General features: G+C 35.7%; 1 protein-coding gene and 1 non-coding gene across 15 annotated transcripts in view; both read right to left on the bottom strand.

Moving 5' to 3' along the window:
- Positions 1 to 27265, bottom strand: part of LOC134529035 (forkhead box protein P1-like) — a 565106-nt gene that overhangs the window by 521568 nt on the left and 16273 nt on the right. The gene's annotated exons all lie outside the window — the stretch shown is intronic.
- Positions 10695 to 10776, bottom strand: Trnas-aga (transfer RNA serine (anticodon AGA)). Its single transcript has one exon. It is a non-coding gene; the product is annotated as a tRNA-Ser (tRNA).

Here is a 27265-nt window from a genome sequence, read left to right as displayed (position 1 = left end):
GAGTGAGGGGTCTCTAATTGGCCCTCAGTCCTCCGGATTAACAGTGAAGCAGTGGTAGAAGCAGCACTAAGGTATAATTATTTGAATTTTAGCATAACACGAAATGAATCCGCGAAATTCACGGGTCTCTAATCATTCGTTTTTTGAATTGCCTCCCACTATGGACGTGTTCACGTCGATGACAACGCAAGTTGGACAGAGGGTGGCACGACGGGCACCGCTGCCCCAGTGCGTGGACTCTGGTGGCGACGAACCAGCGGCGAGCGCGCAGGGACGTGGGCCGCTCCAAATAAACACGTCCTGTGTCGGCAACTCCGCCCACGTCTTCATTCCCCCGTGTTTACACAGATTGTGCGCCTCGGACGGGCGAGCCGGGGAACTGTGTAGAGAGCGCGCGCCGCCATCTTGGCGTGACGCGGCCGCCATGACCGGTCCGCTATCCGTCAATCTGCGGGGTGATATCTAGAGACCCGTGAATTTCGCGGATTCATTTCGTGTTATGCTAAAATTCAAATAATTATACCTTAGTGCTGCTTCTGTCATTGGTTCACTGTTAATCTGGAGGACTGAGGGCCAATTAGAGACCCTCACTCATAGAAATGCCGAATCACAGGCCACCCAGTCGAGACGACTCACAAGTCAACAGCCAATGAACAGTTGGCATTTGCCCGAGTGTGTAGAGGATATTGGAGTCTATCCTGGAGGTCATTGAATCCGCGAAATTCACGGGGATCTAGTGATATTAGTAGGGACTGGAAAAATTCGCGGTTTCAATGACCACTAGGATAGACTCCACGATTCTCTGTGTACTCGAGCAACTATCACCTGGTCATTGGCTACCGACTCGGGACACCTGTTTTACTGCGATTCTTATGATTCGATACTTATTTTGTTGAGTGTTTGCCACTGGCTCAGAGTCCTTCAGGTAAATTGCGGTCCAATCACTGACGCAGCTTTAAGCTAAACGAGTTTGGATTCCAGCCTGTCTCGAAAGGAATCCGCGAATTTTTCCGGTCTCTAGATATTAGTTCTGGTCCCTCAGACAGACACATTCTTCCTCCGGAAGTCCCGCGCATCAACTGCACGATTCTGAATGAGCTAAACACTCCGTAAACTCTGATGTCACAATGACGTTAATTGTTTGCCTGTTTGCAGAAATAACGCGATTTTAAAGCTAGGCAGGGTTAACATTCATTATAGGGGCATGCAGATTTCGCGAAAATATTTCGAGACTAGATGAACGTTAAAACACCAGAGCATCGTCTGTGTTTCGTGATTGGGCGAGTTTCTCCCAGGTAGTCTACACATTGATTGTAACAACACCAATAACAGTGATTCAGCGCGTAAGTAAATGCGTCCTGAGTGGCTCGGTCAAAATAAGGCAACGACTTCTCTCGCAGACGGCAGCCAATCACAAGGAGAGTTCGCCGTTACAAAAAGTTAATTAACAGTGGCAAAAGTACACGTGGCCAAATGTTAAATTAAGGCCCATGACAACAACACAGCAAATCCACTTTATATATGTGAATGGAATAACTTTTTAAACTAAAAATGTTATTTTTTTACTTTTTTCCTTACAAATAACGGTAATACGCACACAAAGAAGTAGATAAAGTTTATTTAATAATACTGAAACACAACTTAGGCCTAGATGAGACGGCAAGGTTTAGACGACTGTAATATGAATAGTAAATTTTTGAGAAATTTATTTATTCAAAATGATAAACAAACACTTTCTATAGCTCAACGTTGTTTTTCTAAAGTATTAAATTCTGAAATTTTTTTATTGTCGTGTTTATGAATGTTTGGTAAATGTTATAATCAAATCTTGCAATCCCTGTAATATGTTAGGTACCTTAATCATTGAAATGTATTTATTTGTGAAATAAAAAATGTAGTTATTGCAATATTAGCCACTTTCCTGTTAGTAGTATAAGATATATTTTACTAATGTAAGATACATTTTACTGTTTTTCACCAATGGCAAACACATTCAATGAAGAACAAACATTAAAATTAATAAGTTTTGATGTAATTTATCATGTACCTAAAAGGAGTTATCGACACAACATAATATATTCTAGGTAGTCATGAATAGAACCTGGAAATATCGATCCATCATAAAGGCGGTCATTATTGACAAGCGTTCTCTTAAATAAGAAAATATTCATTCATTTAAAAAAATATATTGGTACAGCCAATTTTATTTTGCGGATTAATTTCACTCCATGTTAGCATCAACCTGCCTATACATAATAAGTTCTTTTTTTAAATTGTTCATTGGTCGATAACAAAGTCATTTCCTTAGGGGAATTACGCGTATGTGGATAACCTTTATTCTTCTTGTTTGTAACTCGCTCAGAGTAGTCGAGGACGTGTCAAGACCTCTGTAGTTCAATCATCAAAGTGAAGCTGATGTTCCTATAGGTGCTTCAAGTCTACTTTGATGCGTAATAAGTACGCGATACAAGCGTGGCTATAGTAATGGGTAGAGACCCGTGAAATTCGCGGGTTCATTTCGTGTTATGCTAAAATTCAAATAATTATACCTTAGTGTTGCTTCTGTCATTGGTTTACTGTTAATCTGGAGGACTGAGGGCCAATTAGAGACCCTTACTCATAGAAGTGTCGAATCACAGGCCACCCAGTCGAGACGACTCACAAGTCAGCAGCCAATGAACAGTTGGCATTTGCCCGAGTGTGTAGAGGATATTGGAGTCTATCCTGGAGGTCATTGAACCCGCGAATTTTTCCGGTCTCTAGTAATGGGTATTCAAGTTGGTAAGCGTATTCAAGCAATTCGCCAATACATCAAGCTAAATTTTTATGTAATATAAGTTGCTCTTTCGCAGAAATAACAACCAAATACTGTTTATGTTCAAATAAAATGTTGGCAACCGTGTGTTTAACTAACATTTTTGCAGGTATGATTCGCGTTAAAGCTAAAAATAACAAAAAAAAAAAAAAGAAATACCAAATCAAGTGCGCATCGCTTACACGAACAGTTTGCATTTTGCACTCTATACTAAAATATAATTAATTAATATTGTATTGTTTATCTTGCAGAAACATGGATACTAAATTAAATAATGAATTTTTAAAATACAATTATCAAACATTAGCTTTCCTGTTTCTCGCCGCTTTGTTTTGAACAGACCTCTTTCATGATGTGTTCATTCAGGTTCACTTAATTTGGACTCTGAAATAACACATACTCATGATCTTTCCGTACTAACAAAGATAAAGAGATTCAAGAAATGGTACGAATATGATTTTTTAGCGAAAAAAACTTATAAACAAATTTTTTTCTCAAATTAAGACTAAGTATAAAAACATGAAAACTGAACGTTTGTGCAATTTTATGTTGCCTGTCCGAAGAGGAAATTGAAAGTTAACATATGCCTACATAGACCTGGAGGAAGAGACTCAGTGTTACTTCTATTTTTGTAGCATCTTTATAGTTGACTAAAGTTGTCTTATCTCATAAAGAACAAAAAAAATTGTTTATATATTTTTTGTAGCTTATTAGTAGAGACCCGTGAATTTCACGGATTCAATGACCTCCAGGATAGACTCCAATATCCTCTACATACTCGGGCAAATGCCAACTGTTCATTGGCTGTTGACTTGTGAGTCGTCTCGACTGGGTGGCCTGTGATTCGACACTTCTATGAGTGAGGGTCTCTAAATGGCCCTCAGTCCTCCAGATTAACAGAGAACCAATGACAGAAGCAGCACTAAGGTATAATTATTTGAATTTAAGCATAACACGAAATGAATCCGCGAAATTCACGGGTCTCTACTTATTACGTTATTAGTAATCTGAATTAGTTCTAGAACATCAATCATAGCTAAGTAATATGCAAGGCAAACAGTAAGTTATTCAACATTTGTGTTGTAATGTGTTTCCGGTTTAGCTTTTCGGATTGATTGGACTCTTTAACATATTCATGTTTATGTTCGACGCATTATATAAACATAAAAGAACTAACCTCCTGCGTTTAGTTTGAAAGCAGATCTCTTCTCAGTAAATTCCAACTATCAAACGCCTTTAAAGTTTCCGATAAACACAAAGTGAAATACTGATTCATACATTCTCGAGTGAGCTGAAGCGAATTCCCTGTTCAGTCGAGATTGTATAACTGTTTAAAGAAAATACTTATCCACATTACATTTGTACGGTCACTTAATTAATATTTCACTGCGGCATCTGAGTTTTGTACATAGCTGCACCTAAGAAACCTACTTATGAGTAGAGACCCGGAAAATTCGCGGGTTCAATGACCTCCAGGATAGACTCCAGTATCCTCTACACACTCGGGCAAATGCCAACTGTTCATTGGCTGCTGACTTGTGAGTCGTCTCGACAGGGTGGCCTGTGATTCGACACTTCTATGAGTGAGGGTCTCTTATTGGCCCTCAGTCCTTCATATTAACAGTGAGCCAATGACAGAAACTGCACTAAGGTATAATTATTTGAATTTTAGTATAACACGAAATGAACCCGCGAATTTTTCGGGTCTCTACTTATGAGGCACCTGGTATGGCGGTGTGGCGACATAAAAAATAATTCCTTTGCTTAATTATAATTACACACTTGCATCTAAAATTTCAAACTGACATCCTTGTTCCGAGGCTATTTTAGGACTTTCAAAAGAAAATCAAAGTGAATCGCATTCCTTAAGAGATGTTGAAACTAACGAAGTCAATCATCGAAAAAAATTTTTGCTGTTATTCCGCCTTCTTCCACACCCAAGCTCCGCAAATGTTCCTCCAATTAATAACGCAATTATAACGATTGTTTTTCAAACGGCGAAGGGCTATTAATTAGGTGTGACTGGGGGCGCTTTTGAACAACGGTCGGAACATCGGATCGCGCTGGCATGTTGTATTTATTCTTCTCAACTCCAGTCGCCCGTGAAGGGTTCTTGCGCCTACATCAGGACAGTCGGAGCGAAAAATTGTGGAACCGTACCAAGAAACAGCGCTATCTTTTGAAAATAAAACGTCAATGCAATCATTTCTAGAGCTGCCATGGCTTGCACTGCAGTGATGGCGTACTTTTTCCTGAAAACATACATCCGTGGCCAAAAGCGGTAGTTTTCCCGGAATAGCAATGGTATTTGCATCTTCAAAACAACAACCAAAAATGTCATGACGGTAGTTGAGTATTTTATTAAAATTCATGTTGAAACTCACTTTCTTGCCCTGACATCACAGATCTGTACGTACACCACCAGTTAGTAGTGTAGGTAAATATGTACATATAGTTTACATTTCAATATGTCGCACATATCATAAAACTCTTTCAAACAACTTGACTCTAGTCGATTTAAGGCCGAACTACTAGAAGCGGGACGATATGAAAAGCGCAGACAACACGAATTTGCTTACGAAGCATTGAGCTTCGTGCTTGGTGATCGTAATGTTTGGACTTCGTGACTGGAAAATCCAAACATGATGACGCTACACATGGTCTTGTGGACTCACGGCATTGTGACGACTCAAATACTTGGACTATAAAGATCTCCCCTTCTATAGAAATCTTGCACAACACCATCAATTTAACAAATATTAAAATAACTCTTAAAACTAGATTATTACTATTTACTCTCCTTCATTAAATCTGAAAAATAAGGAATAAACGTTTTCTTTTTATGTTTGGGCTATTCGTTAAAAATGTGTAAGTTCAACATCTAGACTGTATCGATGCAGTTGATTTTCGGCTGGAAATTTAGTTTGCTTGCTAGTCATCGAAACACTATATGTCTTTTTTAGTTTTCCACATGCCACTTTATTCATTGGACGTGACCGGGGAAGGAAGCTCATGCAATAATTGACAAAGTAGAAAAAAATGCAGTTGCGTGCTATTTAAAGCTTATGATTCTACTCTGCTAAAAAAATGATTAACTCAATCAGAATTTTAAGAAAGAGCTAAAATGATTTGAAACATAGCTTTTTGCGAAACATTTTCGAGGAAATGAAACAATCCACATGTATGTGGCACCGAGAGACTGTAATTAAAATGTTTCGTATGGTTAATAGCCAGGCCTATGATGGAAATGATAACTCGTCACCAAATGACGAGGGTCATTTAAATGTACAACCATTTGCAGTCTATACTGTCATCACGTTTCAGCTGCATTAGCATTCGATTAAGTAACCGTCTTAACTCTATTTGAAGATTTGAATGAAAAAATAATAAAAATTAGAAACTGTAAAACGCAAATCTATAAGAATTTTAAAAAAGATCATTATGATATTTATCTTCTTCTGGACGTGTTCAGATTATATTTTTGCAGGTATATATTTATATATATCCTAGTGAGTACCAAGTTTAAATTTGACAGTTCATGCTGTCAAAAAAAGCTTTACTTCCGATTTATAAAAGCCACAAGTAGAATATATATTTCAAAGAGCATGGAAGCATGTAGTTTTTCTTTATTCTAATTTCAAAATGGTTTCAGCAGCTCTAAATCAAATCAAATCAAATCAAATGAGTGTATTTCAACAGCTTATTTCTTTAAACTGCTCCACTTGAATCAGCGGGTTACTACGGTTTAATTCAGCGACTGAACATCACTATTTTACCAATGGCTTTATCTAATTTTCTATTGAATCTTTCTCTTAAAGGTCAGAATCATAACAAAAACCACTGATTTGACAATCAACAACCGCTTGTAAGCAGAATTTTCAATCAGTGTCATTTCACTAGTTCAAATAATTGACTCAGATTTAAAGAGTGCGGAATTGTTTGGTTTTCGCATGTCTACAAATATTGATATTCTAGATACACAAATATCTGAAACTGCAGTTCACTAAGGCTACTTCATACATATTTGCACAGGAATACCATGTTTGCAAGTGGCTTTCCCATAGTCGTAAGTCTGGATTATGAAAGATTGAGACGTTACTGTAATATAAAAGTATAATGTAAATGACAGTGGTTATGTAAGTACTACGGAGTTGATTTGCCTTCTAATTTAATTTACATGATCGTATCTTATACTATGTATTTTATCATATTACATGATAATTAGAGCCACGGAATTTTCGCGCATTTATTTAGTCGCAAGCTAGAATGCAAACCTCCACACTGTCGCACTGTGTTCATGATTGGACCGCAGTTATCTGGACACGCCCCTCTACGACCGTGAGCCAACGATGTCCAGCTAGGAGAGAAGTAAGCGAATCAGCTAGTGCCAAATAACAAGGATAAAAATGTTCTCGCTAAGAAATCAACCAATGGGAAAGTAAACATGGGTCGAGCACACCTATAACTTTGAATTCTATCCTGCGGCCAGAGGAATCCGTGAAATTTCCGGGACTCTAATGATAATATAATAGTTGACAAACAAATATAGTAATAATAATATTATTTATCATGTATTGCAAATTTATATATTTTTTATAATATTCCAAAGAAAGAGCTGTATCTATCTCTAAAACATAATTCTACTCATTTTATTTGAGTACATACTTTCAAATACCACACAAAGGTGCCAAATATTCTCAGAGAAACAAACAAATGAAAATAACCCGTCCATTGTTTTTTTCGACTGATGTTAATAAAAAATATATATATTTAAAAATTAATCATAACTGAGATAACATTTATAAATAAAATTAGTGGCAACTAATTGAATTTAAACGTACTACACAATCAAATTATATTTGTTAACGCTCGGAGATAAATTGAAGTTTCCTAATTTGTGTTTGAATCAAAAATATAATTAAATGTGGGCATTTGAACATCCTAGAGAATATATGAACGATTATTTACAAAGATGAAGTCACGCACTACAAACTAAATCGGTCTTGCCAGTTCTTTACAGCACAGTCTTTAAGGCCATGTCCTGTATGAAAAGTTTGTAATTTCATTTTCTTGTCATTACTACACATTTTTAACCGCTAGAGTGAAGGCAATATGAAATAAGCAAAACGCTCTTATTAGATGTACAACACAATTCGTTTTTCACACATACCAAAGTGTGACAATATTAACATATCGCTGTAACTGTCGTTCTCTAAAGTTTTGCTGCACACTTGCAGTCGATACTTATCATAAGAACAAGTAAAACATATGTTCTGCTCGCACCGCGCGCATGGTATAAATGCGACAGTGTTGCGTAAAAATGTTTCTTTAACAAAGACTGACAGAAGCAGAATTCGTTTACATTTGGAATGTGACTCGTATTTCTATTATTTTTGCAGCCGACCAAGCGTATTTCAACATAATAGTAATGGAGTGTTTCAACATGTTAGATTGTTTCAACATGCTTGGAGTTTTCAATTGGCGAAGAACTAAGCAATGTATTTTGACGGCATCTTCGGGCGATGCTATTTTCCGTGGGACGAACAGAACATAGGTTTTACGTGCTTGTATGATAAGTATCACCATCAAGTGTTCACCAGATCAGTAGAACATTTCAGTCGAAGCGATGTGTAAAATTTTTTCACGATTTGGTTTGTGTTTAAAGCTGAAATTATGTTGTGTGATTAATAACCGCGCATTGCTTATTTCACACTACCTTCACCCCAGCAGTTGAACGTTTGTAGCAAAAAAGTGAGTGAGTCTTTAAGTACTCGTCAGTGATGAGTAAACATCTAACCTCAGTAGCGAACAAATTCATGTGTTTTCATATTGCAAATAAACATAATACAAACCTCGGACACCAAATTTAACGCAGAACTCTTAAAAATAACGCCGAGCGTGATAAAATTACAAATTCATTTTAGGAAAAATAAAAAGGAAATAATTTTCCCCCTTTTAAAACCTAAGTGCAATACAGTTTAACAAGATGGTACTCAGTGCCAGCTGAACAACAGGAGTACCACACGCGTCACATGTAAATGCCCCAACGCTGAACCTGTGATATTCCCCATTGACCGGAATCATCATCGCATGAGTTTTTGAAGTTATACTTCTTTAGGTGCGTTGAGGGCGAAATTAAGTATGCACCAGAAGTGCATTGAAACAAGCGCGCAATACACAACGGAAATTTAAAAGTTTGAATCTTCAATGCGCATGCGCGCAGAAACTCCTGCAGCCACGAGCCAAAGTCGTCAACTTGGCAAAACCACGTGTGGAAACATGTACCTCTGCATGTTCTGCGAATATCGGGGGATGTACTAAGCGTATTGGTGTGCAAAAGTAAACGTTATGTTAGTGAAACTATCCTGTAATACATTTTGTAAACTTTAATAGTCACAATAAAATATACAAGCAACTTTAAAAATACCTAAATTTTATTAGCGAGGAAAATTGTGTTGGGACGAACATGGTGACAAAGATAATTAACATTTTGTTGGGTCTGTAAAGAATTACGAACGTGGTGCTATTTTTCATGTATTTTTCAATCTAAAAGTTGCAGACCAATAGATCCCGGTTTTTAACTAAAATATCGACAAGGAAATTTATTAAACCGCTGCCCATCTTGTTCAAATTCATAAACAGTTAATACCTCAATGTTTCCGCACAAGTTAGAAGTTGTTCTTCTATTACATTACTAAAATATTAACCTGAAATATTTTGTAACACATATTTCCACACTAATTGTACGTTTGTAAATTAGTTTTTGCTTAAAGAACTGAAATCAGTAGTAAATACTTTCTACAAACGTACCTTAACTTTATCGAGCTGATTCAACATTATCATATGATATGATATTATAATGTTATTAAAATAAATCCCAGTGTCGAGATTTGAACCCTGTCCCTACAGGTTCACAAGCGTGCACTAAGCTATCGACCTCAGTTTGAGTTTTAGGTAAGAGACTGTGCGCTATGTTTATAAATCCTTGGATTACCGTTTACGATGACTATTTTACTTTACCAAATACATTCCAGGGTATTTACACTATCGTAAAGTTTCATTTTGCACACCAATACTTTTGTGTGTTCCCTAATTTTTTGACGTGACAACGTCTAATAAATCGATGAATGCCGGCTGCACGCACGAAAAAGTGTCCCGTAACGCACATTGTCCCGTTACGCTCATTGTACGCTTGCGCCGCATCTATCTCTCTTCCACTCGATTGGATCAACCATCGATTTGACTTTTTCGAGGCACATTAAACTAGAAACACAACCATTCGTTTCCTAATTTTCCTGTCATCGTCATATCCTTAATAGAATAACAAAGATTGGAAGAAGTTAAATAGCAAACATGTATAAAAGTTATAGTTAAAATAATCTCTTCGTTAAAGTAATAAACATATTTTAATTAATGAGTGCAAATAAAAGTAAATGTATCAATTAAAATGTAGATTTCATTTCACTCCTTCTTTGTATCCATACAAAATAGTGATAATTCAATAAAAATGATTCAATTTTATTCATAAAAGTATGCAATCATTTCATCAATGTTTTGTTATGACGTCACTTTAAACGATCGTCCGTAAACCTACTTTACAGACAACCAATTTTTTATTTGTATGTAGCATTTTTTTTCCATCGTGTGAAATTTCGTTTTTATGGTGCGCCCGCATTGTAAAAATTCACTCGCATACTGTTTTTCATAATGTATCTAAAGAAGTATATCTTAAAATATAAACTACCACTTAGAAAATATTGACTATTAAGGAAAAAAAGCATTAGTTTTAAAGATATCTTAATTAAATTTAAGTACTTGCTTTCTGTATAATATAATTTTACTCACAACTATGTACTATCATGGAATGAAATGTAGCCAGCGCAGTCGGTAGGACTCGAACCTTCGCTCCCAGAGGAAGTCTGACTTCTAGTCAGACGCCTTAACCACTCGGCCACGACTGCCTTACGTGCAACAGTGCATATATGGATGTATTTACAGTTTACTACTTTTAAATATTTATAGGTTATATGTGATTGGTTTTTAAATTAAATATAATTATAGTTTTATAGGTGTTTCGCATCACATTATCGAAATATACTCGTTATACTTTCGCTAATTTTTTATACGTAAAATGAAATCATTCCAGAAAATGAACCTGTTTGCGAAAAATTATCGAGAGATCTACTTCAATAATTTTTTTGTAGCCTTTTTGTAGCTCCGAGCAAGCAGAAACTGTTTCACTATTGGAAATATAAAACTGTTTACATAAAGTGAAATGTTATTATTAAGTCTATAAAAGAAAACCATAACTTATTTTAGTAGCAATCAATATCATTCATAGAACTCTTTATATGACTTTAAAATCGGGAAACTAATTTTATTTATATGCTGCCATCCTAACAGGATCTTCTATTACTAGTTTACAAAATTGATTTTTTTTATTTGTAATTTTGTTTTGGTGTTTTATTTCTTGTTCCTCTCACTCGTATGGTATATTCATGTGAAATTAAATTAATGTTCATTTTTTTACAAATGTGACAATATGTGAGTTTATGTTTGCTACACGTGGGTACGCCATCTTTGTCCCACATTTCCGCTCATAGGCTTTCATTACATTTTCACGAGGTTTCTCCTACCAGATGCCGTATACAGAGCGCTAAGATGTTTACATATCAAAAACTAAATATATTCACGTAAGGTATCCAGAATGGGATCGCGCGCAAGACGCCCGTGCTGTGACCATACGCTCTAAAGCTGCCTTAGGCATTTCTAGTGCAACGTTTACGGGAAAATGAGTTGCGCCTCGGTTTTTCGACCGCTGGGGTTTCTACTTCACAGGATGGAACGCTATTCGGAAGTACTCTTTTCTCGCAAAGGGGCGTCGAATTTGGCGACACGAAGTTCGCGCCCTCCCCATGTTGGCTGTCCGTAGAGCCAAAAAAATATAATTTTACATTTTCGAAAATAAAATACGAAATCTACGAGAAGTGAAATATGTAATACAAATATGATAAATATTGAGCAGAATTTATTTTTTGATAACGTAAACTATAGCTCGCGCAATGTAGGCTACAAGTGATTCTGAAATTATTTTGATGCACAACAATAATTATTAACACCTATGTTTATTTAAAGATTAATATAAGATAATATGTGGGGAACTAATAAATGTTTAGTGTTGTTTAACTAATTTTTAGAAATAAATCTTCACACAAACCTCTTGCTCAGTCCTGTTTTTTTTTTTTTTTGGAATTGCATCATTTTTGTTCTTTTCATTCACATATTCTAGCAGCCTAAAGTCAGTTGTCTAATTGGCCTGGTAGCTCAGGACAAGTAATTCGCATTTAATAACTAGAGACCCGTAAAATTCGCGGGTTCAATTACCTCCAGGATAGACTCCAATATCCTCTACACACTCGGGCAAATGCCAACTCTTCATTGACTGCTGACTTGTGAGTCGTCTCGACTGGGTGGCCTGTGATTCGACACTTCTATGAGTGAGGGTCTCTAATTGGCCCTCAGTCCTCCAGATTAACAGTGAACCAATAACAGAAGCAACACTAAGGTATAATTATTTGATTTTTAGTATAACACGAAATGAACCCGCGAATTTTACGGGTCTCTATTCATAACATGTATCGCTGCTGTGCTGAAAAAAATGTATTATCCACTCGCTTACAATCAGTGCTAAAATAATCATGTGTATATCTAAGACTATTGACACAATTTTAAACATAGAAACAAAATCATCGTCATACGTGACCTAAACCAAATTCGTGACATCTTTAAAAAAATACTAAACATTTAATTGGAGCGAAACGTTAAATCGTATTTAATTACGTCAAAAAACCTACTAAAAATATTATTACTTTGAAGCACGTAGTAGCTGATTGCATTTAACGGTTTATTTCATGTGATTGAAGTTGAGGGTTCCTTTTCACAATCAGCTGATGAAGTCTTCTGCGAACGGCGGTAATGCAGCAATACTTCACACGCACGGACACACAATAGCTTAAAAAAAACCAGGACATCTACACAGTAAAATACATATTGCAATTTGAACCAAAGTATGTTTTGTAGAAGTGCAAATTTTTTAAAGCTACAAAATGCATTTTACAAACATCTCTCTTCTGTAAGATTGCGATTAAAGTAACAGAAGTATTACACAAAAAATTTGTATTAAAACAGAAATCTTGTAAGCGCAAAACCATTGTGAATAGACTCGGGAATTTGCACTGAACGATATAGACAGTTGCATTGTAATTTGTTGTGTTTGTAATCAGCCAAACCCTGCGTGTAACTGTATTTTAATTCCCTGGACTTGTTGCTTGTCATTTCCAAGTGATGCTATACTGCCAGAATTATGTAATTGCAACTAGAATTATATGTACGTACCGAAAAATTGTTACGTTTTGTGCTGTGTACTTCCATTGAAATGTGATAGTTATTTGCCTGCAGAGTTTACAAACATATTCGTAGAAATGCCGCTTTTACTTTGTTTTTTTTTCCTCCGATGAATATGCTGTCTCGTAATTCTACAAAACATTTCCTGGTAACGTTAAAAATATATTTTTACTGTGTAGCTTGGATGTTACACGATCTGACCTCGCGCCAGCTGTCCACACAGCTGTCCGGTCATTCAACTGTCACAACCGTGCAAGCATTTTCTTCTCCAGCTTCCGTATTTAACTGCCGACCCATGACTGTTCAGAATGTGTAAATCTACTTGTCGGGATAAGTTGGTCCGTTGTTAGTTGTAAATTTTATTTTGAACTGCTCAAAGAGTACAAAAACAAACAACCACTAAAAATAAAGATAAAATGTATTTTTTTAATTGGAAAGTTTGATTCTCATCTCTGATTTGTGATTGGAAAACAAAGCCGATTCATCAATCACAGAAATTTTGTACTTCCATTTGTAACGTAGAACGGATTTCCTTCCGAGAATGTGGAATTAAGTATGTACACCAACACAACACGGTATTTATTAGTGTATAAATATCAACTTAATTTTACATTGCAAAATGAAGGCATACGTCTTTACCCCCATGTAACAGTAGGGTAGGTGACCCAAATATGAGACCCGGCCTTAATATGAGACCCTTGGTTATCTTGACAAGTAAGAGCTGCTACCTATCAGCTGCTCTTGGAACCACCATCAGCCTCCATTTCCCGACCACGGATAGAGTGAGACTTTTATCTGACGCGCGCGAGATCCAGAATAACAGTTTATACGATATTCTTCATTTTGAGTTTTCGTGAGTGGCATTTTGCAGCTTTATTATCAACATAGAGGTACGTTTATATTAATTATCCATTCATACTCTCTTATGAGCAGTGAAGTAAGCCTCCATGTGTATAAATAAGGAACTATGGCAGTTTAAAATTTCAGCCTTGTTGTTGTGTTTTGTAGCGGCCATTATAAGGTGCCTAATATGAGACCACTTACATGTCCTAATTTGAGATAGGGTCTCATAGTAGGAGTAAGGGTCTCATATTAGGTGATTTAGATTTAAAATAATACTGTAGCTGTAAGAACAGTGACTAATAAGTTTAATTTTATATAAAATATCTTAAAATTTTGTAATAGAACATAGTTAGATATGTAGGCCCTGCTAAGGCCAGGGAAAGCCACGTTTCGATCATCTGCTTACCTCCACACTCATCTCATAAGATGCAGCCGTTGGACGTAGGTTTTATGTTCCCTCTCAAGACATATTGTGCTCAAGAAGTAGAAGACTGGCTGCGCCAAAACCCAAATCTTGTTGTGACAAACTTTACAGTGGCTAAACTTTTCAGTGCTGCATACTAAAGAGCAGCAACAATGGAAATATCTGTTAATTCTTTTAATAAAACAGGCCTGTTTTCATTTAACCGAAACATGTTTCGTGATTATGAATTTGGTGCTTTCTCTGAATCATTAAATGGCCAAGAAACTAAAGAAGAAAATGGAGCTCAAGAGAATTCAGATACAGCCATTTGTAGAGAAGACCAGAGCCACCCAAGAGAAACTTCGATGCAGACAGATCAGCCATGTTGCAGCAGTGCAGTTAGGCCCTTTATCAGACCTGTGGATATTTCACCACTACCAAATTTTCCTTCAAAAAAAACATCCAGTAGATGTGGCAGTGCTAAAGTTATCACATCATCGCCATACAAAACATGCTTGGATGAAAATGTCGCAAGAAAGAAAAAGGCTGAAGCTCGTAAGAAATTGGTTCTTGGAAAACAGAAAGGAAACAAAGCTAGACCTATGAAAACCAGATCTCGCAACACGGACAAGTTACGGATAACTACCAAATCATTCATCGCTGTAGATTCTGAGGACTCCAGTGACGAAAATATTTCGCTGCATGACAGTTCAAATGAAAGTGATGGATCTGAAAGTGATGATGATGCAGAGTGTTTGTTATGCTGCTGCCTTTTCTCAGAGGACAAACATGGCGAGAAATGGCGGCAGTGCCTCAAGTGCTATGGGTGGGCTCATGAAGATTGCGGAGCTAATCCATGTTTTGTGTGTCATATGTGTAACAAACAAAAGTGCACAAGTGACTAAATGATATCAAATACGGAATTTGGAACATAATGTAGGGGATGTCTCATATAAGGAACACGTTTTTGTTTTCATAAAATTTCGCATTTTTTTAATTTCTTAGTTTAATTACTTTCTGTTTTAATAAAAGTGCTCAATCCTGTTTTGAAGTAAAAGTGCATTACATAATATATCATCTAAGATAAATAAATCTACCAATAGTGGTTTTAATAACAAAATATAAATATTTTTAAAAAGGGGTCTCATATTCGGTACATTTGCCCTAATATAATATTAAATTTTAACTAAGTTAAAACAGTAAAAGAAATTTATAAATTGTATAAAAATTTCACCTAGAGTTATCGTTTGAATAACAATTCATACAAACCAATTTCATTTTAAATATTTTATTTTGAAAAATAGACTTCACGGCGCATCCTACAGATGAATAACAGTTAACCTAGATTTTTTGTGGCGAAAACACGCATTGGAAGTATTTCCGGTTTACTCCCCGATAAAAACGTGACAATTCGTAAGAATCAGGGTGCGAATGTTCACATTTACATGAGAATGGAACCTGAGAAGAAGGCTTCTAAAGATTGCGCACCCTTTTGTATCGGAACAAAGGACAGTAACGTGATCTGTGCTCGTGACGTCAGCCAAATTTTTCCATTTGCTTTTTTTGATTGTAGATCTGACTGGAGTAACTAGTTGTTTTTCCTGTAAATTTTTATTTAATCATGTAATTTTGCAGGCGTAATAACCTAGATAGGTCATCATCGGTAGGTTAAAATCAGCGCTAACAAATGAATAAAATATTAAAATAGCTAGGCTATTTATAAGACTATTACAACAATTAGAACAACGAAGTAAGAAAACATTTTGTCAAAAAGACTTTCTAATGCACAAAATACCGTGTATTGCCAGTATTGGTGATGAGAATTAGTAAACACTTGAAAATACTATTTGACGACAGATGGTATTTAAACTTAGACTGAAAGGAATGGCAAACGAAACTTGAAATACGTATAGGTAGAGACATGCAAAATTCGCGGTTTCGATGGCCTTCAGGATATACTGCACATACCCCTGTACACTCGGGCAAATAACGCAAGTTCATTGGCTGCCGACTTGTAAGTCGTCTCAGCTGGTTTGTCTGTGATTCGATCCTTCTTTTGTTGATGGTTTATAATTGGTTGAGATTCGTCCAGATGAACAGTAAGCCAATAGCAAAATTATCTAAGTGGTATATGTGTTTGAATTCTAGCCTATCACCGAATGAATCCGCGAATTTTGCAGGTCTCTACGTATAGGCAATGATTTTTCGCGAAACAATCTGCTCACTTACTAGAGTGCAACACGGTATTTCTGCGTCAGTTATTTATGCTTTGTGGCTGGAGGCTGTTTTCAAGAGAACCCATTGCATTGGCCAAGCGTTTACTTCCGCACAGAATTGCTGTGATTCGTGTGACGACAGTGGACATGGACACGAAAGAAACTCTACCAATCACGGAACACGAAAGAAACTCGACCAATCACGGAACACAGACGATGCTACAGTGTTTTAACATACAGCTTGTCTTGAAAGCTATTTGCGAAAAATCACTGGTCCTAAAAAAAGGTTATCCTTATAATAAATTTACGCTTAAAATTATAAAAAACAATCCACGGGCTATTATCATAATACTTCTTCATTATAATCGCCTGTAGTACGAACATACGGCACAGAAAATATTGGTACGCTTTTTTTCTTACTATGCACACACAAATCTTCATGCAATGTCAAACATGTTGGTTTGATAAAAATAAGAAGTCGTTTGCAAAACCATGTGATTTCCAAACATTAAAAAATGTGCAAAAAATTATTTTGTTACAAAAACCGCAATAATAAAAATATTATTAGCGTAGAACGGATTAAAAATATAACATATATACTCGACCCAGCATTTTTTGAAGTCTTCATCAAAAAACTATGACGAACATAATATGAATATAATTTTTTTAACGTACACGCTATATGATTTTTCTAATATTAGCTATTTATTTTCCATAATAAGTGTGCAAGTGTAAAATTAAACAGAGATATCTTTATTAATTTAAGGCAAATTAGATTGTTCGAAAATAATTTCTACATTTCCAAGTAATCGAAGCAAACAGCTTATAAAGAAAAGTTAAGTTTAAATAGTTTTATCATGGATTTGTGAATTGCTTTAAAACAAACTCCTTAATGATACATTATTTTCATTGCACTAAAATATAATTAATGGTTCTACTGCAGATAAGTAGATCCTTTAATGAGAAAAAGAGTTTAAAGCACATTCGTATCAACTGTTTGGCGGTGTACCGGGCCTACAAATGATAAAATTATCACTCGTTCAGATGGTCAGTTGAAAAAAATGTTTCAGACGTCCGTTATTTCAATATGAGTAGCATCGTGCCCAAACCATTAGTTATTTATTAGTTTACAAACGTCTTTACGATGTATTCAATTTAATACGGCGTGAGTCAGGTTCGGAAAATCTTAACAGTTTGAAAAATAATATGTAGTTTATTTAAGCGTAAATGAAAGCCGACTTGCGAAAATATTGTCTTCTGGATCTAAAATTGTAGTTTATAAGTTACTGAAACACATTATTAAGTTTTTGTACAGATTATATTCAAAATTGTACAAATGTATACGTTACAAAAGTAATGTGTGACTAAGCAATACTAGGTACTCCCAACACACTCATGTACACTGCGTTTACCTGCAAACAGAGATGACCCGAGTGTGCTTACGACGTAGCGTTTGCGCGTAATGATTGTTTACCGCTTATCATCACGTTCTCTAGCGCCATACGGTTGCGTGAGTTCTCTAGCGCCATACGCTTGCGTGAGTTCTCTAGCGCCATACGCTTGTGTGAGATCGCGTGGCCCGTATGTGTTCAAGCAAGGCCTTTGGCTTTGCGAACCGTTACGATTACGTCACGCGTTAACGACCTGAATCAGCTTTCAAAATTCTGTCCGTTTTAAAGCGTGATGTAGCTACTTAAAACAGAAATTATTCAAGGTTATTATTTTAATGGAAAAGAAGATGATATTTCAAGATAAATAAGCCGCGCATTGAGTTGCCAGAGATGTCGGACGCATTTAAAGTTGCATTTACACATTACAAAAATTGTAGTGGCTGAATTCGTGATCACTGTAATTAGGTTAAAACAATTTATAAAAAAAAGTGAATTGCAATAAATATTTATAGGGTCAGGTATTTTTCGCGAAAAGATCTGAACGTCTACTAGACTGCAACAAGGTAAACCCTCACCTGTGGTTTCTTCCATGTGATTGGCGGCCGTCTGCGAGAGAGGTCGTCGCCTTGTTTCACCGAGCCACTCAGGACGCGTTTACTTCCGCACTGAATCACTGTGATTGGTGTAGTTACACTCAATATGTACCTGGGAGAAACTCACCCAATCACGAAACACAGACGATGCTCTGGTGTTTTAACTTTCATCTAGTCACGAAACCTTTTCGCGAAATCTGCATGCCCCTAAATATTTAAGTTTCTCGAGATTTCATACGTTGTCGTGATCGACGCGGATGTAAGCGTCACTAAGACAACATCAGCGGCACAGTTCAGACACTACGAGTTTCAAGAATGAAGTAACTCAGCGCTCGCGAAACTGTGTCCGCTTAAGCGCGCACTTACTATAGCTGCTGGACAGGCTCTCTGCTGACTTTATGTCCGGTGTGCGCGCTTAGAAATAATTAAATTTAAAAATATGAAAAATAATTGTGAAATGTAAAAATTAAAATTGTCTGGGTTGAAAATAAAAATTGTTCGCGCATAAATATAGTCGCTGTATAGTCATAACTGGTTGGTTGCTTCAAAATAAGTTTGAGGTAGTCTACTTTGGTAATTATAACAGCACATAGTGCACATATTAATTGAATGTCACAAAATTAATTCGAAATAAAAAAGTACATTTTTGTGCATAAAAATATTACTCTGTATTTCATTTGACAGAAATCTGTAGCACAACGGACAAATGGGAGAATTTTCTTGTGCACCTATTCCTATTAGCTATTAGGTGTGTTTCAAAGTGGGTTTATTAGGTTAAGAGGCTCATCGTATGGTGGCTTACAAACAAACCAATTATTGTATAAAATGACACATAACATGTCACACATAACTTTGCTTCGCCCAGGATTCGATCGAGAAGCCATTACGCGACATTAAGCGCTTAAGCACGCAGTGCCGTGAGTTCAACCTGTTTTGTAAGCGTTCTGCAATTTTTAATCAGCTGTGTGTAAAAATACACTTATTTAAGTAAACCTGGTTTAAATAATAATAATTGCTATTTAAAAGTCTCGTAAAATAAGATAATGTATCCGGGAAGCTTCATTAGTCAAAATAATTCAGAAGTGTGCAATATTAGCTTGACATTAAAATGTTTTTCGTAATTACTTTTAAAATCTAGCTTTAAATATTTTAATGCATATAAGAAAGAGAGCTGTTATTTCAAGCATATTTCCACGAATTTATTTTCATTTATAATGTGAACCTCGCAGCAATAAAAGCACACTTACAAAAAAATCTAATTATTTGGTTGTGTTTTAAAGCATTGTAATTTCATTATCTTATATTGAGCTTGAAGCTAAAGTAAACATGAATGAAAGTTTTTTATCAGAAATAATATTACTCAACAAAATAGAAACGTAATAATTAATAATAATTTTTTGTTGCATCAGCAATGTTTAAAATGGTTAGTAATTTAGCTCCATTTTTATTTTTAAAAGTCTTCAAAATGCCTTAGGAGTAACTATTACATTTTTAAATTTTGCTGGTTCCATATCTGTATGAGGACATAGTTAAAAAAATAAAACTGTAGGAGTAGTGTTTTATGCCAAACATAGATAGTGACACATATAGTGACGACGACGCAGTTATGTCAGGTAATTATTTTAACTATAGATATTTTGCCGAATTCAAAACAAATAGCAGATATTAAGTATGATAGATCTTCAGATAAAATATTAACAAAATGGATTATTAATGCTTGTAAAGTAAAGAATTCGAAGGCGTTGCAACAAAACACAAATAACGGCGTGAAACTTCAGCAACGCAACATGGTAGTTTAAGGCAGTTCCAAATGCCTCCTGGCTAAACGATGCATGCAAAAATCTTTCCGACGCGCGTTGCTGTTCACGCGCATTGCTGTTCACGCGCATTGCTGTTCACACGCATTGCTGTTCACGCGAGCTGCTGTCCCGGAACTGTTCGAGGGTATCACTTCTCGAGATAAAGACATTTAAGGCGGCCTCCGGGCTGTGTATGATTACTGATAGATAGAGACCCGAAAAATTCGCGGGTTCATTTCGTGTTATACTAAAATTCAAATAATTATACCTTAGTGCAGTTTCTGTCATTGGTTCTCTGTTAATCTGGAGGACTGAGGGCCAAAAAGAGACCCTCACTCATAGAAGTGTCGAATCACAGGCCACCCAGTCGAGACGACTCACAAGTCAGCAGCCAATGAACAGTTGGCATTTGCCCGAGTGTGTAGAGGATACTGGAGTCTATCCTGGAGGTCATTGAACCCGCGAATTTTCCGGGTCTCTACTGATAGATATGGGCAGGCAATTTTCGCGAAAAAATCCGAACGCCTATTAGACTGCAACAAGGTATACCCGCACCACCGGATTATTCTTCTGATTGGCGGCCGTCTGCGAAAGAAGTCGTTGACTTATTTGACCGATCCACTCAGGACGCGTTTGCTTCCGCACTGAATCACTGTGATTGGTGTTGTAACAATCGACATGTACCCGAGAGAAACTCACCCAGTCACGAAACACAGACGACGCTACAGTGTTTTAACATTCAGCTGGCCTCGGTATCTTTTCGCAAAATATGCATGGCCCTACTGATAGCATTTAAAAAGCCATTGCTATTTTCTTTACAAGTTTAATTACATGGTTCAGAGTTCAGAGTGTATTATTCGGACGGGGAAAAAGTCTGAAGCGCATATTTTCAGGAACGTTTTCAGGAATGCACAGTCCTACGCACAGTATTGTAAGTTGTATAGGTAAGTGCAGGGATCCCTTAGCTGTAATATGCTACCGTACAGTCATAGGCTCGCCGCTTGAAGTCGCATTGAAGTGCGTTATTGACGCGACTGCTGCGCGCCAGTTCGATGCCTGTCGGGTAGGGGCGAAGAGGCGTGTGGTGCGCGAACCATTGTCGCCCTTAGCGTCCTTTCAGCTGGCCGGCCCCCTTAACTGAGGCGAGCAAACAGCCTATAGCTAGAGACCCGTGAATTTTGCGGATTCAATTCGTGTTATGCTAAAATTCAAATAATTATACCTTAGTGCTGCTTCTGTCATTGGTTCTCTGTTAATCTGGAGGACTGAGGGCCAATTAGAGGCCCTCACTCATAGAAATGTCGAATCACAGGCCACCCAGTCGAGACGACTCACAAGTCAACAGCCAATGAACAGTTGGCATTTGCCCGAGTGTGTAGAGGATATTGGAGTCTATCCTGGAGGTCATTGAATCCGCGAAATTCACGGGTCTCTACCTATAGCTAGAGACTGGAAAAATTCGCGCCCTCAGTGACCTCTAGGATAGACTCCACAATCCCCTACACACTCAGGCAAATGCCACCTGCTCATTGGCTATTGACTCGTGACATCTGTCAACTGGGACGCTTGCGATTCGATACTTTTTTTGGTTGAAAGTTTTCAATTGGCTCAAAGTCCTTCAGACAAACTTTAAGCCAATCACAGAAGCAACATGAAGGTACAGTTGTTTGGATTCTAGCATAATGCGAAATGAATCCGCGAATTTTTCCGGTCCCTACCTATAGCACGCCAATTCAGCAAATATTTATTTCACGCAAAAGCTTTGTGAAAATAAAAATAAGTCGAAAGCCTATTTCGCAGCATATAATCAAACAGAGTACGATCGAAAGTTTCGTGTATTTGTTTGAACTCAATACTGACTTTAAAAATATATACATTCCCGCTTCTTAAATATAGCTAGAGCACGTTTATTTTTAATTGTGGCACAAAAATCTCACTAGATAACTCCCCCTATGTGAACCAACTTTATGGTTCATGGGTAGCAAAATTTTATCCCTATAACCATACAATTCTTTGTTGTTCTTTGCCAATCCTATTTCTTTGTGAATTCACACGCTTTAAATAGCAACCAAATTCAGACCCCTACGAACAAACATTTGTAAATTGAAGCAGTTATTCTAAACTTTAACATACATTTGTTGAGCTGTTCTTAAACGCTGTATAGCAATATAAATTTAAAAAAAAAATCATTTATTGATTTTATATTAGGACCTAACATTAGATGCGTGTTTTGGTTTTATAAATAAGATTTTTTAAATATATTTTGTTACAAAATTATAATAGGAATAAAAAATTCTTAAATAATTATGTATGCACACATTTTCAAATGCATAAATGCATCGAGCGAACAGTGAAGGTTTCGAGAATTTTACGGAACATATATATATATATATATATATATATATATATATATATATATATAGAAAATGTGTTGACCTGAAAAAAAACTGAAAAAGTAAATTATTTAAAGCAAAAATACAAAACACAAGCAGTATTAATGACTTTTATAAACTAATTTAAAGCTAATATTTATTATATAACTAAATGCTGGATTACAATTATATAGAGACCCGTGAATTTCGCGGATTCATTTCGTGTTATGCTAAAATTCAAATAATTATACCTTAGTGTTGCTTCTGTCATTGGTTCACTGTTAATCTGGAGGACTGAGGGCCATTTAGAGACCCTCACTCATAGAAGTGTCGAATCACAGGCCACCCAGTCGAGACGACTCACAAGTCAGCAGCCAATGAACAGTTGGCATTTTTTCGAGTGTGTAGAGGATATTGGAGTCTATCCTGGAGGTCATTGAATCCGCGAAATTCACGGGTCTCTAACATAGAATAACAAAATTTCACTAGAATATTTCGAATAAGATGAGCTATTTTAAATATACAAGAAAAACTATCTATAAATATACGCATCAAAATTACTGCCAATAGTTCGTTTGAGTATCATGAAAAGTGTATATTTTCCCAAATAAAACATTTAATTTTTTTGTTAATTTGTGAGTAACCTAAACTACACTCATGCCCACCGAGAAGATTATATAAGATGTACTAAACATATTTTTTGCAAGTAAATACAAATGTATTTTCTAAATCATTTAATTTTAATATATTTCTGTTATTACCTTCGCTTTTACAAGGATATATAATTTCAGCCATTTCCCATACGTTCGTCAATAAAAAATTTAATAAGTTTGACAATTAGCACTACTTTTCCTCTACTCGTATTTATTATCCTGAGATCAGTTTAAAAAAATAAAAATGAAAAGAATTTAAGGATCGCATTATCTTTCCATTCATTATTCTTTAAATTCGACGAAATTATTAAAATTTCTTCATTGCGTTCAGTATTATTCAAACAACCTTTTACTTTAAAAAATACTAAAACTAAGCTTGTTTTCTTTAAAAAGTGTATTTTTCGCTGTGTATAAAAATAACAATTCAGGTATTCTTATCTGAAAACTAAAGAATTTAAATCCATGTCTTATATTGATTTTAAGTAAATTAAATTGTTTTTCATCGTATGAACATGGTAGCGCACCCTTAATGAAAAATTATAAATTAAATTCAATTACACCAACAAACTGAAAAGTGATAAGATTTATCAACAAAATATGTTATTTAAAAAAATCGCATTTACAATGGCGGTACTAATGATATAAACATTGAAAACGCGCAATTCTAACAGCTGCATTTTTAAAACCTATCGCGTAGTATTTAAATGCTTGACAATATTTTGAACTTCAATATAGACTAAGTATGGAAGTATGGTGGTTATCGAGGGAATATATGACTTTTTGTTGGACCTATATATGCTTGTCGTATTTCTGTAATATTTTCAACCGTTTTTTTTTCTATGTGCGTTGAGAGAAGCTTGTGTGATTCTTAAAGATACAACTGTAACATTTCTAAATGTATGTGATTCGTTTGAAAATAATTACGTTATGTCAATTATATTTTAGCTAAAATGGTACGAAGAATTAACAATGCTAGTTTCTGTAGTCTGCGCAAAGTAGATTGACTGTATATTTAGACTTTTCAATGGTATTCTCAACAGACGCACATGCCATAAAGTGCCAAGTAAGTAACATAATATGCTGTTATATTTCAAGTCATACACAAATAGAATAATATTTCAAAAGAATATGTTAGGTTTTTGTATCAAAATACAATTTTTTTATGTCTGGATTAAAAACCTTAAAATATTCGTTTTTTTTTCTCAAGCCAATTTTTATTTGACCAACATTGTCATACACATTAGTCTCATAGTTAGTTCGCTCTCGTAATGTGAAAATTCTATCAGATATTCATACCTCAGCACTATTTAGATACAAAATTAATTTTTCGATAATGTTTCGTCCAGTAGTAGGGACACGTGTGAACATTATTTTAGCCATTGGCCTCTTGCTGAAGTATTTAGCCCGCAATCCTACACAGGGATCTTTGATGTAAGAACAATTTCATATTCTTGTTCCAACAAAAGTTTTTACGCAAGAATCATGTTACCCAGTTTCCAATAAGTTTTATGCAACAACTTAAAAACTAAAGTTATTTTATTTTATTGTTCAGCTGGCCGTATTTATTTCCTTTTTTGTTTGGAGTATTTCATTTTAGTAGGCTCCGTATGACATAGTTTGTACGCACAATATTTTTACTGAAACTCATATTAAATATATGGTTTTAATTAAAACATAAGCTAAGGACGACTTCAGTTATTTAAATGTTGTTATTTACTGTATTATTAAAAAATTATTAAAGCCATTGAATTAAAAATTTTTCTGACAGTACATACAGAATCTGGACAGCCTATTATTAACATATATTTGACGCAAAGACAATTATAGTTATCGATTTTAACCCCTTAAAAAGATTGGGTTCCAAAAAATAGGTTTTTCTAGCTAATTTCGAGCACCACTGAACAAACACACAATTGCAAGGTGAAGATACGACGTTAGGAGCAAGTATTTTATTCAAACTTTGTACACTTTGAGTAGTCCATTAATACAACACAATGTTTAAGTAGTGAGGCGTACTTCTAGGTTTTTTTTTCGAGGAAATCGCAACAGAATTTACGCATGGTTTGCATCCAAATTGAAGGAGGAAAGAGATATTTTTCAAAATGACAACGAGGTTTTTTTTTCGATAGAAACTCTGAAGATTCCTTGTGGATGTGGGAAAACTACATTCATACAATGTAGCAGATGCCGTTTTAATTTATGTTTCCAGTGTCGGTATGAAAAATATCATCCAGGAACTTGTCATGTCAAAAGCACAACCGACGATTAATTATACATTACCCTTATATGTTGGCAAATTGTAACTCATTGTATTATTGAATATCGTTATTTATGTTAGTCCTTTCTTTATCTATGTTTGACTTGGGATTTCCAGGCCCGTCGCTTCAATTGGCTTTTCTCGTCACATCTGTCTCTGTAGGTCGAAGCGTCCAGATACAAAGCAGTTCCGTGTACCTTACCCGGTCGCAGGTATAAGGAACGTCGCAAGTTACAACAGGCATACATTTTCAGAAAAAATGTATGTGTTTATGTTAGTTGTTTACTTGTCGATAGTTATAAATATAACATTTGTTGTAACAATAAACATTAGTGAACGTATCAAGAAAAATTGGAAATTCAATAAACTTTCATGCGAATACGCGTAATTTTTCATTATATTATCTTTGAATTGTAGTATGTATGAAAGATTATGATCAGTGTAGAAAAAAAAATGAATAAAAATGCCAGCAGTAGGACTCGATCCACAGACCCGTCGGTAACGATAACTACTCGACCACCGTCATCTCACTGTCATGGCCTCAACGCACCGGCATAGATAAGTTCTCTCGCAATTTTCTTGAAAACGCCCCAGTAGTACGGCGTACTACTTGTACTTTATGTTGTCCTAATGGACTACTGAAAGTGTACAAAGTTTGAATATAATCCGTGGTCCGAACGTCGTAGCCTCCCCTTGTAAGAAGATAATATTAAAAACACCTTTTGACTCACATTCATTAAAAAATATCCGAAAAACATACCCTGACAAAAAATTTCTAGTGCCAGAAAAAATAATTTTGTAAGGCATAAGTTAACAAATATTAAAAGGCGAATTTTTTAAAAAACAATTGTTTGCGTTTGTCATTAATGAAGTTTTATAAATTGAAATTGTTTATGTCCGTACTTGGACCACAAATAATTAAATGGTCCTTTTTATGTTGACTTTATCGTAATTCTTAAAAAAACCAAATATTAGTTAAATATAAGTCTTGATATTATATTTGTAAAATAACGTTATTTTTTGTGTTATACAGATAAAAAAAAACATTCATTTATATTCCGTCCTAACACCTGCAACAAAGTGAAACTGGGTTATTTTAGCGTGGCAAGCTATGCCTATGAAAGTGTACGAAAACATACTCATACGAGCTGCTGGTGGAAGCCTGAATCTAGCATACAAGCACTACTCTTTGTTTACCGATTTATTCCTAGATGACGAAATACTGCTAAAATCATCATAATACTTTTTATTGGTTGAATTCATTTTTGCAGCCCAGTGGCTGTGGCGGATCGTAGCAGAATCATAGTTCCCAAGGAGACTGTTTGCTTTAACTAGCACGCTTCGTGATTGTGACGGGTGCCTGCATAGAAATCCCACTCTGTTTGGTGTACAGACTTTAAGCAATACATTTCAGAGTGTGAGAGGCGCGATAAGTGAAGATGTCCCCAGGGGATGATTACTGCCATCTGGACGCAACATTCAAAGCTTTATTAGACATCGTTACAAGTTCGTCGGAACA

The sequence above is a fragment of the Bacillus rossius genome, chromosome 2 (assembly GCF_032445375.1).
Source record: "Bacillus rossius redtenbacheri isolate Brsri chromosome 2, Brsri_v3, whole genome shotgun sequence".
NCBI classification, from domain to species: domain Eukaryota; kingdom Metazoa; phylum Arthropoda; class Insecta; order Phasmatodea; family Bacillidae; genus Bacillus; species Bacillus rossius.
This window is presented reverse-complemented; position numbering and strand designations above follow the sequence as displayed.